We start from the raw sequence: 20,919 nt of genomic DNA, 5'->3' as shown, positions 1-20,919 counted from the left end.
CAACCTCTGCCTCCTGGGTTCAAGTGATTCTCCTGCCTCAGCCTCCCAAGTAGCTGGGATTACAGGCAACCACCACCACACTTGGCTAATTTTTTTTATTTTTAGTAGGGATGGAGGTTCACCATGTTGGCCAAGCTGGTCTTGAACACCAGACCTCAGGTGATCCACCTGCCTCAGCCTCTCAAAGTTATGGGATTACAGGCATGAGCTGCCATGCCTGCCCCAATGTTCTTTTATTATGAGGAGAAAGTTAAGGAATCTGTTAACTTTATAGACTTTATTAAGCAGCATATTATAATTTCTAAGGTGACTACTAAAATAAATAAACAAAATGCACAGCTTTAAAACTATTTAAAGGAGAAAATTTGGAATGATTAAAATACTCAGTATATCCAAAATAAGATAAAAAATGAGAAAAAAACCATGGAATGGGTGTATCAAATAGAAAGCACAAAATATGTTTGCAGATTTAAACTCTCATACATATAAAATGTGAGTTGTGCCTTTAGGAATAGTGCAATGTCATGGCCTTAACAATGTAGTGTTAATTACATTTCATGTAAATAAATTAAATGCTCCAGCTAAAAGATTTTCAGACTTAATAAAGACAAATTCTATCTCCATGTTATTTATAAGAAACATGTTTTAGAGTGAGGTGGCTCACGCCTGTAATCCCAGCACCTTGGGAGGCCAAGGCGGGTGGATCACGAGGTCAAGAGATGGAGACCATCCTGGCCAACATGGTGAAACCTCGTCTCTACTAAAAATACAAAAATTAGCTGGGTGTTTGGCACGCGCCTGTAGTCCCAGTTACTTGGGAGGCTGAGGTGGAAGAATCGCTTAAACCTGGGAGGTGGAGGTTACAGCAAGCCGAGGCTGTGCCACTGTGCTCCTGCCTGGCAACAGAGCAAGACTCCGTCTCACAAAAAAAAGAAAAGAAACATGTTTTAGAAATATGAGGATATAGAAAAGTTAAAAGTTAAAGGGTTATATAAGATATACCAAAAAAGTCTAAGCCAAAGAAAACTAGTATAGCTATATTAAGGAAAATATAGTTTTAAAGAAAATAAAATTACAATAAAAAATCAGTGAAGACATAAAAGGTTTGAATAAGATAATACTATTGACATAGTGAGATCACCTAACTACTGCAGGATATTATATATTTCAAATATACAGATCATTTATTAAATACAAATGGACAAATAAAAGCAAGTCTCAATACATTTCAAAGGTTTAAAATCATACAATGTGTGTTCTTAGATTATAAGACAATTATGCTAGCGATCAGCAAAAATTTGAATGAGAAAAATTAATATGTTATGGATTAAAAGACAATCATGTTTCAAAACAAAATCATAAAAATATTAGAACATATTTTGAACAGAATCATAACAGTATCACATATAAAAGTTATAACATAATTTCAAAATAAGTATATTCAGAGAATCTGGAAATTAATTAAGTAAACATTAATCTCAAGAAGTTGGATATGCTTGAGCAAGAAAAAAACAATGAAGATAAAAGAAGTCTTTGAAATAGAAAGAGAATATATAATAGATTTGACAAAGCGAAAAGCTGCTTCATTGATTTTAACAAAATTTAAATATCTGTCAAGAATGATTTAAAAAAAACTGAGAAGGCACAAATAATCAATATTTAGAAACGGAAAGGAGACACACTTAGGTATATTGTAGATATTTAAAAGATAGCACAAGATTAACAGGAACTTGAAAAATGTAGGCAAAACAAGATAATCTTCTAAGAAATATATAACCTACCAAAGTTTCTTCAGGAAGAAACAGAAAATCTATAATAAGATATAGGAAATCTTTCAATTATGGTGCCCATACATCCCATTTTGCCTGGGACAGTCCCAGTTTATAACTATTATAGATTAATGTCCATTAATTATTTTCATAACCCCTTTAATTCTCAAAAGTGCTCCAGTTTGGAGGATAAGCCATATGTTCATCCTACTTATTTATAATAATTAAAGCAACTAAATCCATAGTCCAAAATGTTCCTCGAATGTTCCTCCTAAAAGAATTCCAGGCCTAGATTTACCAACCAGTTCTACCAAACATTCGTGGAAAAAAATAATTGCAGTCTTAGCCAAACTCTTTCACAAAATAGAAAAAGAAGAGCTACTTCCCAACTCTTAAGACTAGCATAACCTTGTTACTAAAATGTGGCAAAGACAATACATGAAAAGAAGATTACAGGCAATCTCACTCACGAACACAGACACAAAACTCGTAATCCAAATATCTGCAAACTGAATTTAGCAGTTTCTAAAGGCATAGTACATTATGACCAAGTTGGCCATATACCAGGAGTCCAAAGTTGGTTTTACATTAGAAATAACTAAGATAGGCTGGGCCTGGTGGCTTACACCTGTAATCCCAGGGCTTTGGGAGGCTGAGGTGGGAGGAGTACTTGAAGCCAGGAGTTTGAGACCAACTTGGGCAACATAGCAAGACTTCGTCTCTACAATAATAATAATAATTTTAAAAGCTGGATGTGATGGTGTGTGCCTATACTCCCAGCTACTCAGGAGACTGAGGTGAGAGGATTACTAGAGCCCAGGAGTTCGAGGCTGCAGTTAGCTATGATTGTGCCACTGCACTCCAGCTTGGGCAACAGAGTGAGAACTTGTCTCTAAAAAAAAAAAAAAGAAAGAAAAGAAAGAAAAAAATCAACTAAAATAATCCACCATGTTACCGCATTACCACATTAGAGAAGAAAATCATAACATCTTCTCAATAGAAATGGAAAAAAGCATTTGATAAAATTCAGCATACATTCATGATTTAAAACTTCTTATCAGAGTGAGAATAAAAAGGAACTTCCTTGATAGTTATCTTCCAAAATCATACACATATTATTCTTAATGGTGATGTTAGGTGGAGATCAGGGCAATACAAGCTTCCTACTATCATCGCCTCGATTTGGCATCGTGATGGTGGTCCCAGCCAATAAAGTAAGAAAAGAGAAAGAAATGGATTGTATAAGAACTAGAAAGGAAGGAGCAAAACCATCATTATTAGTGACTGATATGCTTATGTAATAGACATTTTTAATTAGAACTGCATATATTATTATTAGAATTAATGAGAGATGAGCAATTTTTCTGGATATGAAAAAATCAAAATTACATTTCTTTACACCAGCATCAAAGCATTGGAAAATGGGGATAAAAAGATAAATTTACGATAGCACCAAAACATATAATGTACCTAGGAAGAAAATCTAACAAAAATGTTATGGAGAAAACAATAAATCTTTATTAAGAGAGATCAAAGAAAATATAATGGAGAAACATAGTAGTCCCCCCTCACCCATAGTGGATACATTCCAAGACCCCCAATGGATGCCTGAAACTGCAAATAGTACTGAACTCTATATATATTGTTTTCTCCTGTGCACACAAACCTATAATAAAGTTTAATTTATAATTTAGGCACAGCAAGCGATTAAAAACAACAAATAATAAAATAAAACGATTATGACAATATGTCAGCATTATTCCCCTTGCGCTTTAGGGCCATTATTAAATAAAACAAAGGTTCTTTGAACACAAGCACTGCAATACTGCAACAGTTGGCATTGATAACTGAGATGGCCACTAAATGACTGATGGGTGGGGGGCGGGTACAGCATGGATCCTCTGGACAAAGGGATGACTCATTTTCTGGGCTACACAGAGCAGGACAGTATGAGATTTCATCCCCCCACTCAGAACAGTGCAGATTTAAAACTTATGAATTGTTTATCTCTGGAATTTTCCATTTAATATTTTGGGACTGTGGCTGAACAAAAGTAACAGAAACTGTGGAAAGCAAAACAGTGGATAAGGGGAGACTACTGTAACAAGTTTCTGGATTGGAAGATTCAATATTATAACCTTATCAAAATTTCCCAAATCAATCCATAGATTTAGTGCAAACACAACAAATACATAATTGTTTAAGTTATTGTGCTTGGCAAACTGATTCTGACATTAATATGGACTAATAGCTGAGACTTTTTTTTTTTTTCCTGAGACAGAACCTTGCTCTGTTACCCAGGCTGGAGTGCAGTGGCATGATCTCGGCTCACTGCAACCTCCACTTCGTGTATTCAAGCAATTCTCCTGCCTCAGCCTCCCGAGTAGCTAGGACTACAGGTGCGCACCACCACCCCTAGCTAAGTTTTGTATTTTTAGTAGAGATAGAGTTTCACTATGTTTTCCAGCCTGGTGTCGAATTCCTGACCTCAGGTGATCCTCCCACCTTGGCCTCCCAAAGTGCTGGGATTACAGGCATGAGCCACCATGCCCATCCAGCTGAGACATTCTTAAAGAAGAAAAGCAGGGTGAAAATATTTGCCCTGTACGATGTTGATGACTTAATACATCACTAGAAGGATTAAGAAGGTATAGGATTGGCTCAGGAATAGACAAACAGACAAGTGGTACAGAGAGAGAGCCCCAAAATACACCTGGACACATATGGACACCTGATATACAACAGAGTTGGCATTGCCAATAAATGATGAAAGAATGGCTTTTTCATGAAAGGATGCTGAAACAATTGGGATTTCTTACAAACGAATAAAATCAAAAATGGTCCTATACCTTACATTACACTCAAAAATCATTTATAGGTAAATTATATGTCAAAAGCAAACCTATAATGCGTTTAGAAGATAATATAGCAGATATCTTTAAGACTTGGGAATATGGAAATATCTCTTAAATATTATAGTAAACCATCTAGCCGTAAAGTAAAAGATTAATAAATAAGGCAACATTAAAACTAAGCTTCTCATCATCAAAAGACACGAGACTGGGAGAATATATTTGCAATAAATATAGATGATGAAGGATTCATCTCAAGAATATATATATGTTAATATAGTTTTAAAGACCCCTACTAATCAGTGAGAATAAGGCAGACAGCTCAGTAGAAACATGCGCATAGGATTTGGATACGCAACTCAATAAAGAGGCATTCCAGATGTCTGATAAACAGGTGAAAGGTGTTATCTTCATTTGCATTCACGGAAATGAACCTTGAAAAAACAGCGAGATACCCTACAACCCCATCAGGTTGGCTAAAATTATGAAATCTAAAATAAGTTTGGGAACTCAAATGCATTGCTAATGTGAGCACAAACTGGTACGACAACTTTAGGAAACAGTATGACATTATGGCACAGTTGTCAATGTATTGCTTTTCAGCTCCAATTCACTTTTCAATACAAGTTTGAGATGACGAAATTTCTTTAATCATTTCTCCTTAAGTGAGCACGATGTTGAGATTTCTCAGTAGAGGGCGCTAGGCAGGAGCTGCAGGAGGGAGGGGCGCTTCTGCAGCTTCTGGAGGAGGCTCAGTGGGTCAACAGAGCAGGTGGGAACGGGCCCTTCCACATGCCCAGGGTGCAAAGTCCCTCAGCGACCTCACAGCCCCCATGTCAGCTCAACAGGGTCACTGTGTTTCAGGTGCCCTCAGGCCTGCTGTACACTCACACACAGGCCACCAGCCTGCACTTTGGAGAGCTACTTCCTGTTTTTTTCCACCACTGCAAACCAACAAATTTCCGACAGTTTTGGAGAGGGAGTCCCTTGCAAGCTTATTCTTCCTTGGGTAACTCTTTCTTGGCCCTAGGGCACTATGCAAGTTTTCTTATTTTCTATAGTTACTCCTTTATGCCAACTTAATAATTCTTTATATTAAACTCCCCCTTTGCGGGAGGAGTTTATATTAAACTAAACCTGTTGTGTTTAAAATAATTGTGTGGTTTCTTTCTTCTGATTGGATCCACCCTGCTAAATATTGAGGACGTGTCATATAATTCCACAGCAATTCCACTTCTAATTATCTTTTCTAGAGGAGCTTTTTGCACACGTGCATTAATTTACAGGAACCAAAACGTTTACAGCAGCAATTTGCATAAAAGCCAAATTCTGAAAATAACTCAAATGTTCATAAAGAGAGAACAGATAATTAAATTGTGTTACAGTCCTACAGGGAAATGAAAATCAGTGAACTACGGCTAGACAGAACAAAATGGATGAATGTCACAGACTCAATGTTCAGTGAAACACGCAAGTTACAAGTTGGTATTTACTATATAATCCCATTGATTCCATTTAAAGTTCAACTTTATGTAAAAGTAAACCACATTGTTTGGGTATATACATATATATACACACACACACGCACATACAGATGGTAAAACTATAAAGAAAAGCAAGGAAATAAATACTTTAAAAGTTGGAATAATGGCTACCTTTTACTTTTGGGGTGCTCTCTTTGTCATCTGGATGTGGTTACATAGGTATTTGAATTACAATTCCTCTTTAACTTATGCATATAATTTCTGCACATTCTATTAAAGTCTTTGCAGTTTTGTAAATTAATAATCACAACACGAAGACATAGTTCCTGCCTTTATGAAATTTGTGGGGAGAAAGAACAAAACAGAAAATGAGGAATCACGTAAGTTAAGATGGAGAGAGCAGGATTACAATTCCTTCCTTCCTTCCTTCCTTCCTTCCTTCCTTCTTTCCTTCTTGAGACAAGGTCTTGCTCTGCCACCCCGGCTGGAGTACAGTGACACAATCATGGCTCACTGCATCTTTGACCTCCTGGGCTCAAATGATGCTCCCACCTCAGCCTCCTGAGTAGCTGGGACTACAGGGGTGTACCACCACACCTGGCTAATTTTTGTATTTTTTGTAGAGATGGGTTTTTTGTCATGTTGCCCAGGCTGGTCTCAAACTCCTGGGCTCAAGGGATCCACCTGCCTCAGCCTCCTAAAGTGCTGAGATTACAGTCATGAGTCACTGTGCCTGGCCTGCAATTCATTTTTTAAACAAATATCTTTGGACTTCAACCTGCTAGAATAGACCTTGGAACAATGAAATATGACAAATATTTTAAAAATACATTGTCCAGCTGGCAAGAAATTATGGCGAGTTCACAGGGTGGACAACAAAGAGATAATCAACAAGCAGAGATATGGTGAGCTGACGCTGCAGTTGCCTTAGGGGCAAAAATGATGTACTGGTCTCAGTAGCGAGGCAGCTTGGATTTTAATGGTCACCTGCTGTCCAGGATAGGACCTGATGTCATAAAGGAAATGGGAAGGTTGAACTGAGACCCTGGATAAAGCTATACTGTGGAGACATGTTAGACTATAAAAAGAATTACAGACACAGGAAGATAAAAGAAAGCTTTTGTGTTTTGGTTTGCACTCCAGTTAGAATAAAATCAGGGATGTAATCCCAGCACTTTGGGAGGCTAAGGCAGGCAGATCACGTGAGGTCAGGAGTTCCAGACCAGCCTGGCAAACACGGTGAAACCCCATCTCTAATAAAAGTACAAAAAAGTCAGCTGGGCATGGTGGTGTGTGACTGTAATCCCAGCTACTTGGGAGGCTGAGGCAGAAGAATTGATTGAACCCGGGAGGCGGAGGTTGCAGTAAGCCGAGATTGCACCACTACACTCCAGAGTGAGACTCCATCTTAAAAAAAAAAAAAAAAAGCCCAGCGCGGTGGCTCACGCCTGTAATCCCAGCACTTGGGGAGGCTGAGGTGGGTGGATCACCTGAGGTCAGGAGTTTGAGACCAGCCTGACCAATATGGTGAAACCCCATCTTTAAAAATAAAAATAAATTTAAAAAAAAAAAGAGAAGAAAGAAAAGAAAAGAATAAAATGAGGGAAAAATGTTCCCAGTGTTTGTCTGGTATTCTAAATTACATTACCCATGTAAGCCAGTAACCCCTAGGTAGATACATTAACATAAGAATTAGTGATCCTAGGATGATACTACTGCTGGGCACCTGGTGGAAGGAACTCAAAACATCTTTAGAGAAATATACCTGAACCCAGACCACATGGAATGACCACCAAATGGAAACTCATAAACCTAAATTACAATAATATGAGGAAACAATTCATCCTGACCAAGAGTCAACAGACACAATAGTCAGCAAGATTAGACTCTCAGAATTTCGGAAAATATAATAAATAAATATTAGCAAAAGATCAAGATTATAAAACAAGGAGTCAAATAACACAAGAACATCTTTAGTATCAAGACAAAAATTATTTGAAAAAGAACCAGACTGAACTTCCAGAAATGAAATATGTGGTCATTGAAATTAAATATATCTTCTTGTATAATAGATCATAAAGCACTGGCCTCAACGGAGACTTTACAGGAAATTGGAGCTGACTAGAGCCGTAATGTCAGGTGAGTGATAATTTACAAGCAATTGTAGATTTAGTGACATATTTAGAGGTGAGAGCAGCCTTACAGATTTACTAGTGACACTCCCTTTGGTGAGAGACATGAAAATCATAGCCTGAGGATGTAAACCAAGTCACAGATAATAGTAAAGTCCCATCTAAAGCACAGATGTTCTGATACCTGTTAAGTGTCTTTTCAGATAGGTGAAAGGTAAGTGCTTTTCCCTTTGGTGGAAGATATGAGAATCATAGCCCCAGGATGTAAACCAAGTCACAGATAACAGTAAAGTCCCATCTACAGTGCAGTGTTCTGATACCTGTTAAGAGCCTTTTCAGGTTGGTCATATTCCCCTATCCATAGACACAGGCACCTGGTGAGAGAAAGATCAGGGAAGTTTGGTAACACTTGCTGCAGTGAAAAGCTGGTAAAAGGAGAAAGGAAGGAGGCTATCTCAGACCTCAAAAGGCTGGGAGATTATTTTTGTATATAATAACAGGAAATAGTCTTCATATTATAAAAATGGGAATTTAATGGAGTAGAGCCACTCAGAGACTCTGGGGAATGCTGGAATACATACTTAATTATGTCCTGCAAGGGTGGATTTGAGTGAGAAGCAGGACAGTTAATTCTGACACTTGTCAGTGCCTGGGATAAACTGTTCAGCTCCCACTTGGTGGAGGTAACAGTTCTTACATCACTTTAATTGTTTCCTTCCATTGATGTGACATGAGGAATTTCTTCTACAGAGTGCTTGGTTCAAGCACTGACAAGAGTTGGCAAAGCTCCTAGTGGTATCTTTCACTTTTGGTCTCTAGTGGCTCTTAAATACTGACGAATTGTGTAGGAAACAGACAGGAGGAATTATCAATCATATGTATCTTTTCCGCTAAAGAAAATATACCCTTTTCCTCTTCTTTTGTGTACACTGTGATGGCATTTTTTTTTTCAAGTTTGCTCAGTTCACAATCTGCACAGCTCACTTTCTTCGGGAAGTCTCCTAGGCTGAGAGCCTATTGTCAGCTATTCTGTGATTCTTTCTACTTTGTATCTTGTGTTACCATTGTAGGTGTACACCTCTCATCTCCTTCAGTAGACAGTTGACTACTTGGAAGACAAATCCTTGTCTGATCCATTTTCGAGTTCTCCATAATGCCTTTCCCTGTTTCTTGCACACATTTGGTACTTAATAAATGTTTGTCTTATGAGTGAACCAATCTTTAAAATTCTAGGCTGTATCAGCTAGAAATTATGTTGGTGCTAGTGACTAAGAACCTAGTATAGTGGCTTAAATAAATTAAAGCCTTTTTTTCCCTCTGGTGTAAAAAAAAATTATTAGTCTTGCCGATCCAGGATGGATAAGGTAGCTTCAGCAAGTCATGAGGGACCCAAGCTCTTCCTTCCACTCTGCATTCCTCAGCATGTTGCTTACATCTTTGAGGTCACAGAATGTCTGCCAGAGCTCCAGTCAGTAGGTCTGCATTTTAGGAGAATAGAAAGGGAAAGACAAGGGGCAAACAATCTCTTCTCTCATTGGCATGAAAAACTCTCTTTTTTTTTTTTTTTTTTTGAGACAGAGTCTCGCTCTATCGCCAGGCTGGAGTGCAGTGGCGCGATCCCAGCTCACTGCAATTTCCGAAAAACTCTCTTTAAAGAGAGTTGCAGGAAACACCAATCAAAGACTTCCATGTAAATTTCATTGACCAGCCCCTCACTGCAAGAGAGGATGGGAAGTAAAGCTTTTTAGCTTGGCACACGTTCCCCCTGAGCAAAATCTGAGTTATGTTTCTATGGGAGAGGGGGAGAGAGGACATTGGGTAAGCAGTCCGTGGTCTTTGCCATATAGGATATTAATCATTCATTGGTAAATATGATCATTTTTTTTAAACAAATGTAAAATTGTAAATCGTTTCTTTAAGATTTTTTATCTTCAAAGTCTACAGGTAAATCACTGAAATGTATCCAGATTCCAGCCTTCACATCCAAAGATTTTGGTGTCCTATGATGTACTCAATGCTATCCCACCTCCTACCCCATCAAATGAGCTTTATTTGTTTTTCTTTTATCTCTAAGTAGTATGGCACCATCTGGTGTTTTCTGCTTTTGACCCAGAGCCATGTCTGGCACCATCAGACTAATCAAGAGGTGGGAAGGGACAGGGTCAGGCATGAGTTAGTGACACAAAGCACTTGGTAATTAAAAACCCCTTGGTTATAACATTTTTCTCCTTGCACAACAAAATATCCATTGCAGGATTTTATAAAATTCTGCTCTATTAATCATCAGCAATTGGAAGCTCAGTATATGAGTCTGATTATCAGATTGATGTGTGTCTGATAGGAAGAATTAAATTTCAAAAAGACCATAAGAGAGGTAGTTATAGAAACAGTGTGTTCATTCTTAACTTACCTTTTCATATATGTTAAATTTCTCTTAGAAATTATTTGGATTACTGATGTACAAAGTGATTACTAAATATAATAATTAATTGATTTAATCATCCATTCCATTAATCAATAATTGCTGAGTATATACTATTTGCCAGGCATTGTGCTAGCTGCTAGAGCTATAAATGAGAGTTTTTTAAATGGAGACATTTCTGAGTCAAAAATATATTGAAAGGCTAAAATGAACAGCAGGAAACTGAGATAATAATCTGAAATCGGCTTGCATAGACCAATAATCCCAGAAAGCCTGCCAGAAAATTAATAGCAGAAACTAAGCTTGGATATTTTGCAATTCTCTTTTAGCCGTACAAAATTAAATTAGAAATTTTGAGAAGTCTCAAGCAGGGACTGTTAATATGGGATTTTGACATGTATTAACTAGACAATCTTCATGAATAAAGAAAAGAAATAGAACAAGTCACTTACATGGCATAATGCTAAAATAAGGCATCCTGGATAGACACCTATTCTGAATAAGATAAGAAAGGCGACGCAATTACAGCTAAGCAGCTCAAAATTCCATTAGAATAATTTAAGCGTTAGTGTAGAAATTTACACATGAGTTAGAGAAAATGAAATTTAAAACCAATACCGGAAAGGCACTCACTAATTTAAGGGCAGGTCATTTTGCAGGGGGTGGGTGGGACAGGAGAATCACTGGATTGTGAAATTGAAATTGAAATTGGTTAATTTCAATGGACTGCTTAATACAATTGATAGTCATGGATTTGGCAACTGTGGATGTCATGGCAGACAAAGTTTGCTCTGAAGAAGATGCCCAACTCAGAGATGCTGGGTCCTGTGTCCCAGGGTCTCCAGTGTCTTTCATTTGGAGATAATATCACTGCCCTGTGCTTTTGACCTTGTTAGTTGGTCTGACATGCTTGTTTTCTTCCCCTTAGCTGGATGAATAATTTATAATCTCTGGAAAGTATTAAAAAACCCAATGTACTCTTACGTAATTTGTATTTAAATATAACCATTATGATGTCCTGTGCATACCCTGTTAATGTTTTAAATGATTTTCGAAAGGCTTAAAATGATTTTCTTTACAAAATGTATAATGCTGATTTAGTGGATTGATAAGGGGAAGATTTCTTACATTTGTAACTCTCCGTTGGTGTATATGAAATGTTTGAGAGGGAGAGTTGTATTAAAATTGTATTTTGAAACAGCCAAGGGAATTTGATTGGTTAAATCTGCAAATGATATTTAACATGAAACATCACACATGTAATCTCAGCACTTTGGGAGGCTGAGGCAGGTGGATCACTTGAGGTCGATCACTTGAGGAGTTCAAGACCAGCCTGGTGAAACGCTGTCTTTACTAAAAATACAAAAATTAGCTGGGCATGGTGGTGTGTTTGTAATCACAGCTACTTAGGAGACTGAGGTGGGAGAATTGCTTGAACCAGGAGGAGAAGGTTGCAGTGAACCGAGGTCACCACTGCACTCCAGCACTCCTGCCTGGACGCCTGAGTGAGACTCCATCTCAAAAAAAAAAAAAAAAAAAAAAGAAAGAAAGAAAAGTTTGAATTAACTGAAAAAGAACTTTGATTCAAATTATAAACTTTGTAAGTAAAAGAGCTGTTGGTGAAGCTTCAGTATTTAAGGAAAACAAGTTGTACATAAGTAATTATAATAATGTAATGTGGATTGAAAGGAGTAATTTAAGAATTCCTTTCTATGCACAAAAACCCAACCAGGACAGGAAAAGCCCCAGGGAAATCCCCAAAGTCAAAGTCAATCAACAGCAAAAGGTCTGTATTTCTAACGGTGCAGTTGGTGGGACTGGTGTCCTCCTGCCTCCCTGTTTATACACAGCATGCCAAGCTGGTGGAAGAATAACATCAAACTCCCTAGAAAGACAATCTGCTTAGAGACCTGGGTGTGAGGATTGGGGTTTGAGCAAAAAGCCAAGCAGGGGTTAAGATGTCCCCCAAAACATTCACATCACACACCATGGTGGGCAAAAAGAAACAAGGCCGCCAAAGTACTCCATCTCCAGAACAGAAACCTCCCGAGGTTGCCCAGTGTGGAGTCCTCTTGCTGCCCGCTGTCCCACACATGCCATGCTCAAACCTCCTAGGTAATAAGTAATACCCCTACTCACAGGTACAGAGGCCATACTCAGGGCTCCTGCAGATAAGGAGGCTTTTGGAGAAACTGCAGCCCCCTTTAGCATGTCCTGATTCTTCATTTATAAAGGCAAACTGATATCAAGAATCACTGGACACTGGAGTAAAGTCAGCAGCATTGGAAAGACCAAGGGGATGAAGACATAGCGCTTGGGAACCAAGCCAAACACAAATGGACTGATAATATGTGATTCCATTTAAATGTGAGACCTAGAACAGTCAGATTCAGAGACAGAAAGTAGAACAGGGGTTACCAGGGGCTGAGGAGAGGGTAAGGGAGAGTTACTCCTTAGTGGGGACAGAGCTTCAGTTTGGGAAGTTAAAAATGTTCTGGACATGAATGGTTGCAAATGTACTTAACAATGCTGAATTGTATACTCAGAAGTGTCTGAAATGGTACCTACTATGTTGTATATATTTTACCGCAGTTTAAAGATTATTTTCAAGAAACACAAAAGTGAATTAATGAAACAGTGGAGCTCAGGAGAAAAATAATTTGGAAGCGAAGAGATGAGAACTTAAAAATGCTAATTAGAATCTTTAGAAAAATTAGATAGGATATTGCACCCAGAAAAATAAGGTTGGCCGGGTGTGGCGGTTTACACCTGTAATTCCAGCAGTTTGGGAGGCTGAGGTTGGAGAGTCCCTTGAGCTCAGTATTTTGAGGTTAGAGTGAAGAGTGAGACCCTGTCTCTATAAAAAGATTTTGGTTGCTATGAAAAAAGATCAACCGCAGAGCAAGGAAGTTCTATTATTCCATACATGTAATATTAATAATACATGACGTCTAGCAATGGCATTTGGTAATGGCTTTCCCCAAGTTTGTTTTGTTTTCTTTCAGAGTATAATAGTTGGCATTAACTTTGAGGCCATTTTTATAAGTCTCTTGGAAACGCAGTGACCTGTACCTGTTTTTAAAGACTACAGTGATGATCTTTAGTTTTACTTTTTCTCTTTCAGAGAAAGAATTAATCAAATTTGTGATGGAGGCATTGTTGGTTGTGTGAAACTTCCATTGCTTTACCAGCTCGGTGTAATCTGCTTGAAAATGACATGAAAACATTGATAGATCATGCCATTATTGGTCAAATTTTTATAATTGTGAATTATTGGCAAAATAGATTGCCAGTCTAAAAACCCCCAAATTTTCAGAAATTCATCTTTGTACTTCCTATTAGATTATTTATTTATTTATTTATTTTCTGGATTCACTACCTATTTTAATTCACTACCCCAGCAGATATCTAGTCTGGACACGTGCAAATTTGCATCCTGCATTTGCACTAGAATCCTGTCCACCATTTAACCTTATATATTTTCGGTTTTTTTTTTTTTTTTAATTAAGACTACATTTAAGCTTTAGTGAATAGCTCTGAGCCATCGGTCTACTCGGAGGATTAGGGTTGTATTACAACATGATGATAATCAGAAAAATATGTAAAAATGGTCAGTGTAAAAAATACCACACACTACATGTTGGTTGAGAAGAACTGAATGTGAATGAGACAAATTATGCATCAAAGAAATAAAAATAAAATTAAATACACAAGGATGCTTGGTTTCGGATACTAAACATTCATCAAAGTGATCCTGTGATGCCTGCAGCTTCCTAGGAGGTGAGGAAGAACTGAAAACCCTGAAGCAGGAAGCAGAGGCCTGTCGTGTTTGAGAATAGGGATAGAGCTTTGTGAACAGAGAAAACATATTTTCTTCCAATTGTGGCCTGAGAGCTCTATTAGGTCACAGAAGTCATCTTTGGCCTGCACAGTATTTTAAAAATTAAGAAAGTTCATATAAAAATATGGCACCTCTTGAGCAAACAAATCATTTCTTCATATCAACATTTGGAGCTAGGTAGAAGTTTTCTTCTTAGACGGGACCTGCGTGCTCAGGTTTCCACAGCTGTCATCACCTCCTATTTTGAAACACTGGCTTTGCTTTATGCTCTGACATTACCTCTCTGGTTTCTGTAAGTAGTTGAGCTTGCAACTGTTGACTATATGCTGTTCCCAAAGGGAAAAAAAAAAAAACATTGATCGTCATGAGACCCAGGCTGTCACTGGTGGAAAGGCTGAAAAGGAAACTCAAGGTCTAGATCCCCATTCATTGGTAATCATGCAGTTGGAGTGCTGACTGGAGGCCCTGCCACAACGACAGGCACCATAGAGCCCAGACTTCTCTTCAGACTGCAGGACTGGCTGGATGCCGTGGCTCATGCCTGTAATCCTAGCACTTCGGGAGGCCGAGGCAGGCAAATCACGAGGTCAGGAGTTCGAGACCAGGCTGGCCAACATGGTGAAACGCTGTCTCTACTAAAAACATAAAAAATTAGCTGGGCATGGTGGCAGATGCCTGTAATCCCAGCTACCTTGGAGGCAGAGGTTGCAGTGAGCTGAGATTGCTGAGCAACAGTGCGAGACTCTGTCTCAAAAAGAAAAAAAAAAAAAAATACTGCAGTACTCAGTACTCAGAGAAGCCTAAAGACCTCTTCTTGTGGAAATGGAGATTGGCAGAGGAAAGTGGAATTTTGGATTAAAATATTTCAAAAGGAAGCGCTTATTTATTGTAGGCATATATCTGAGGATAGATGAACCCTGTTAGGAGTAGATAGAGTTCCAAGATTATGGGTGATTTTTTCACATTTCCAAATTTTAAAAAATGCTGGCTGGGCATGGAGACTGACGTCTATAATCCCAGCACTTTGGAAGGCGGAGGTGGGTGGATCACGTGACATCAGGTGTTCAGCCTGACCAACATGGTGAAACTCCTTCTCTTCTACAAATACAAAAATTAGCCAGGCACGGTGGCACACTCCACTAGTCACAGCTACTCCAGAGGCTGAGGCAGGAGAATCGCTTGAACCCAGGAGGCGGAGGTTGTGGTGAGCCAAGACCGTGCCACTGCACTCCAGCCTGGGCAACAAGAGAAACTCTGTCTCAAAAAAAAAAAAGATGCTAATGATTATACTTTTTTCTTTCAATAAAGTAAGAATTTTATCAAGTTAAAAAGACCCTTAGCTCTAGATTTAGGAGCATAATTGCTGGGTCATATGTGCATGTCTCCAGCTTGGACGGAAAGCTCTGAATTGTTCTCCACACACTTACACCAGAGCCCCAGGTCACATTGTTCCATAGTCTGCCAACACTTGATGGTGTGAGGCTCTCTACTTGTTGCCAACCTGATGACTATAAAATGATATCTCAGCCAGGCATGGTGGCTCACGCCTGTAATCCCAGAACTTTGGAAAGCCGAGGTGGGCGGATCACCTGAGGTTAGGAGTTCAAGACCAGCCTGGCCAACATGGTGAAACCCTGTCTCTACTAAAATTACAAAAACTAGTCAGGCATGGTGGTGCATGCCTGTAATCCCAGCTACTGGGGGTGGAGGGATGGACGGTGCTGAGGCAGGAGAATTACTTGAACCCAGGAGGTGGAGGTTGCTGTGAGCTGAGATCGAGCCACTGCATTCTAGCCTGGGCAACAGAGTGAGACACCGTCACAAAAAAATAAAAAGAAAATAAAATGATATCTCATCATGATTTTAGCTTGACTTTTTCCGATTATTAGTAAAATTTCCATTTGTCTTTTATGATAATTTTTCTGTTTTATGATTCTTTTTCTTATACATATATTCTGGATTTGTCCCTTAGAAGAGTTATATGTGTTACAAATGGTTTCTCCTAGTTTATGGAGATTTTTCACTTTTTTTTCAGTGTGTCCTTTGATCAGTAGAAGCTTCGTATTTTAATCTAGTTCAATTTATTAGTCTACTCCTTTACAGTTTGTGCTTAGTTTTTGAAATATCAAATACCTTTTAGTAATTTTTCAGCAGCTTAGCCTATATGGTACAATGCATTTCATATGTACATATACAAATGTCAAAATTATAAACATGCCTAAATTATATAGCTGTAACTGACCTTAAAAATTATAATTAAAATTGTGTAATTACACTAAATATGCAAGCCAAAAGTTTAAAAAGTAGTTTCACTGCAGTTTGGTACTTATTTAGCTCTTGAGCTATTGAAATCAAAGGCCAGCATGCAAAGCAAGTGTCTGATGCTTGTGGGTGGTCCCCTAGCAGAAGCTCAGCCTCTTCTTTCATTCCATCCTATTTTTGTCCTTAATAGCAGCTATTTATCTCAATTTTAAATTTTACTATTTTCTTTATAACTGCAATCTTAAAAGTTTAAAATAGCACTAAATTTCACGTGGAGTGAAACTTCGGATTCTCAGCGCCGTGTCTTTCTTAGTGATTTCTACTCTAGCCTCACTGTTATTAGGTAAACTCTTATCTCAATTGTTGTTTTCATTTAGTGCTACCTAACCATAATGGAAAAGGGCAAAAATAGAGTTCAGATTATCTATAACTGCCTCTGCTTTCTGAGGAAGGCAACATAATTCCAATCAGTGGAGAAGAAAAAACACTCTATGGCTTTTTTTTTTTTTTTCCTACCCCTAACAGAGAGATTAGTGGGAGAGAGAGAAGGGCTTGAGATTTCCGTCTAGCAGGGCCTTTGGTTATTCAAATTGTGACCCAGGGCTGAATTCTCCAAAGGAATGAACAGGGATTTGGAGGTGGGGGGACAAAGGGGAAAGAAGAGGGGAGAGAGAGGGCTAAATAGTTTGGCAGGAGGCTGGAAGCTGAGCTGGTAGATCCTCAGAAGACTTTTTTTTTTTAGACGGAATTTCACTCTGTCGCCCAGGCTGGGGTGCAGTGGAGCAATGTCCGCTTACTGCAACCTCCGCCTCCCGGAGGTGGCTTAAATCAAGTGCTTCTTCTGCCTCGGCCTCCCGAGGAGCTGGGATTACAGGCGCCTGCCACCACGCCCGGCTAAGTTTTTGTATTTTTACTAGAGACGGGGTTTCCCCGTGTTGGCCAGGCAGGTCTTAAGCTCCTGGCCTCGTGATCAGCCCGCCTTGGCCTCCCAAAGCGCTGGCGTTACAGGGATGAGCCTCCGCGCCCGGCCAGAAGCTTTTTTTTGAGACGGACTCTCGCTGTGTCCCAGGCTAAAGTGCAATGGCGTGATCTCGGCTCACTGCAGCCTTGGACTCCAAGGTTCAAGTGATTCTCATGTCTCAGCCTCCCAAGTAGCTGGGACTACAGGCACACGCCACCAAGCCCGGCTAATTATTTTGTATGTTTAGTACATGGGGTTTCGCCATGTTGGCCAGGATGGTCTCGATCTCTTGACCTCGTTATCTGCCCACCTCGGCCTCCCAAAGTGCTGGGATTACAGGCGGGAGCCACCACGTCTGGCCGGCCAGTGTTTTAAGAACGAAGACGGGAGACTTGAGGTGACTCCATCTTCACTATGTCTTCAGATCTTTCTTACAGTAGGCTTCATAAACACATGCCTTGTGTGAAAGATGCTTTTGCGAAAAAGAAACCTGTTGTATGTCCTTCAGGATGCAATAGGAACAGAGCAAATAGGAAGTGGGCTGCTTCATGCTCCTCAAGGACTTCAAGGAGTCTGTCTTCTACCACCCACAGCAAAGGGCTCAGGAAATTTTAGTTGAACCTCCTGGCATCCGAGTTATACAAACTAAGGCAAAGAATGGGAAGTACACAGCAGCCACTGGTCATTACAGTTCTCAAGTCCGGCCAGGCGCATATTTACCGGAGATAGAAAATGTTCCTTAGGGTCTAGCACTGCTCACTGGAAGTAATTCCCTGATCCATTCCTTTCTTGAGGCTTTTTAGTTCATCCTCTGTGCTCTTGGCGCTGCCCTCCAAGTTGTCCTTAATTTTCATTAGAAGTAGCTTTCACAGTCTTCTTCTCGCCCCTGAAAATCTGAGGGCCCAGAGAGTTCATTTCATTTTGAAATGTCTCTACTCCGTTTAGTTGGAGCTGGTGGTACTTTAGCAAGTATCCAGCAGAGGACGAATATCCAGAATTTAGAAGGAATTCAAACGACTCAACGACAACAGCAAACCAATAATTCCATTTAAAAGTGGCAAAGGATGTGAATAGACATTTTTACTTTTTTGTTTTTGAGACAGAGTTTCTGTCACCCAGCTGGAGTGCAGTGGGGCGATCTTGGCTCACTGCAACCTCTGCCTCCCAGACTCAAGCAATTCTGCCTCAGCCTCCCGAGTAGCTGGGATCAGTGGTGTGTGCCACCATGCTCGGCTAATTTTTGTATTTTCTTCTTACAGATGGACTTTCAGTGTATTGGCCAGGCTGATCTCAAACTCCTAGCCTCAAGTGGTCCACGCCCCTTGGCCTCCCAAAGTGCTGGGATTATAGGTGTAAGCAACCATGCCTGGCCAAATAGACATTTTTCAAAAGAAGACATACAAATCATCAACAAGCATATGAAAACATGCTTAACATCACTAATCAGAGAAATGCAAATTAAAACCACAATGAGATATCACCTTACACCAATCAGAATAGCTATTACTAAAAGACAAAAAAATGACAGATGTTGATGAGGATATGGAGCAAAGGGAATGGCTTACACATTGGTGGCAGAAATGTTAATTAGTACAATCTCTATGGAAAACAATATGGAGATTTCTCAAAGAAGTAAAAATAGGCTGGGTGCAGTGGCTCATGCCTGTAATCCCAGCACTGTGGGAGGCCAAGGTGGGCAGATCATCTGAGGTCAGGAGTTTGAGACAAGTCTGGTCAACATGGTGAAACCCCGTCTCCACTAAAAATACAAAAAATGGCTGGGAATGGTGGTGCATGCCTGTAATCCCAGCTACTCGGGAGGCTGAGGCAGGAGAATCACTTGAGCCCGGGAGGTGGAGGTTGCAGTGAGCTGAGACCATGCCACTGCACTCTAGTCTGGTCAACAAGAGCAAAACTTCATCTCAAAAATGAAAAGAAGAAGTTAAAAATAAAACAACCATTCGATCCAGCAGCTTCACTACTGGGTATCTACACTTCTAAAATAAATCATTTTATTAAAGAGGATACCTGATCCATGTTTTTCACGGCACTCTTCACAATAGCAAAGATATCAGCCCGTGTCCATCAACAAATGATTGGAAGAAGAAAATATTATGTGTCTATCCACACAATGGAATGCTATTCAGCCATAAAAAAAATGAAATGATGTCTTTTACAACAACGTGGTTAGAACTGGAGGCCATTATCTTAAACAATTCAGAAACAGAAAGTCACCTGCCTGTTTTCATTCCTAAGTGGGAGCTAACCAGTGGGTAAATATGGATATTCAGTATGGGATGGTAGACAGTGGAAACCAGGAAGGGTGGTAAGGTAGAGGGAGAGGATGATAAATCACATAATGGGTATAACATATAATATTTGGGTGATGCATATCCTGAAAGCCCCAACTTCACCACTACACAATGTATTAATATAACAAAATTGTACCGCATAAATGTATATACATTTTAAAAATAAAAACAATGTTCTGCCGGGCGCGGTGGCTCACACCTGTAATCCTAACACTTTGGAAGGCCATGGTGGGTGGATCACGAGGTCAAGAGTTCAAGACCAGTCTAATCAACATGGTGAAACCCCATCTATACTAAAAATACAAAAAGTAGCTGGTCGTGGTGGTGGGCACCTGTAATCCCAGCTACTCGGGAGGCTGAGGCAGGAGAATCGCTTGAACCCGGGAGGTGGAGGTTGCAGTGAGCCAAGACCACACCATTGCACTCCAGCCTGGGCAAAAGAGCAAGACTCTGTCTCAAAAAAAAAAAAAAAATGTTCCGAGTTCTGTTTGGGTTTTATTGAGGATCACACCATGGCAAAAGGACTATGTCCATAATTTTTTCTAAGATGGGGTTTTCTGTACTTTGGGCCACATGTGAGGCTGCTGTGGTAAAATGCCCTTAAAATTCTTAGAAGTCCAGCTGTCTAGTTGAGAAATTCTATTAGGTGCTACCTTAAATGTTACAGAAGTTTTAAGAAGGAATCTCGGCGGGACGAGGTGGCTCATGCCTGAAATCCCAACACGTTGGGAGGCTCAGGCGGGTGAATCACCTAAGGTCATGGGTTTGAAACCAGCCTGGCCAACATGGCAAAACCCCATCTCTACTAAAAATACAAAAATTAGCTGGGCATGGTGGCACATGCCTATAATCCCAGCTGCTCGGGAGGCTAAGGCAGGAGAATC

General features: G+C 39.6%; 1 long non-coding RNA gene across 2 annotated transcripts in view; it reads left to right on the top strand.

The window, feature by feature from the left end:
• LOC108296547 overlaps nt 1-20,919 on the top strand; it is a 37,036-nt gene that overhangs the window by 5,591 nt on the left and 10,526 nt on the right. Inside the window, exon 3 of one of the 2 annotated variants that reach the window (XR_005198440.1) lies at nt 2,907-2,983. This is a non-coding gene — a long non-coding RNA (uncharacterized LOC108296547). Of the gene's footprint in view, nt 1-2,906; nt 3,089-20,919 lie in introns of those variants that run through there. The other variant, XR_001821915.2, reaches the window with a different exon arrangement.

Source organism: Cebus imitator, unplaced genomic scaffold (genome assembly GCF_001604975.1).
Source record: "Cebus imitator isolate Cc_AM_T3 unplaced genomic scaffold, Cebus_imitator-1.0 Scaffold19, whole genome shotgun sequence".
Taxonomy (NCBI): Eukaryota; Metazoa; Chordata; class Mammalia; order Primates; family Cebidae; genus Cebus; species Cebus imitator.
Note: the sequence above shows the minus strand (reverse complement) of the source record. Positions and strands in the feature narration are given on the sequence as shown.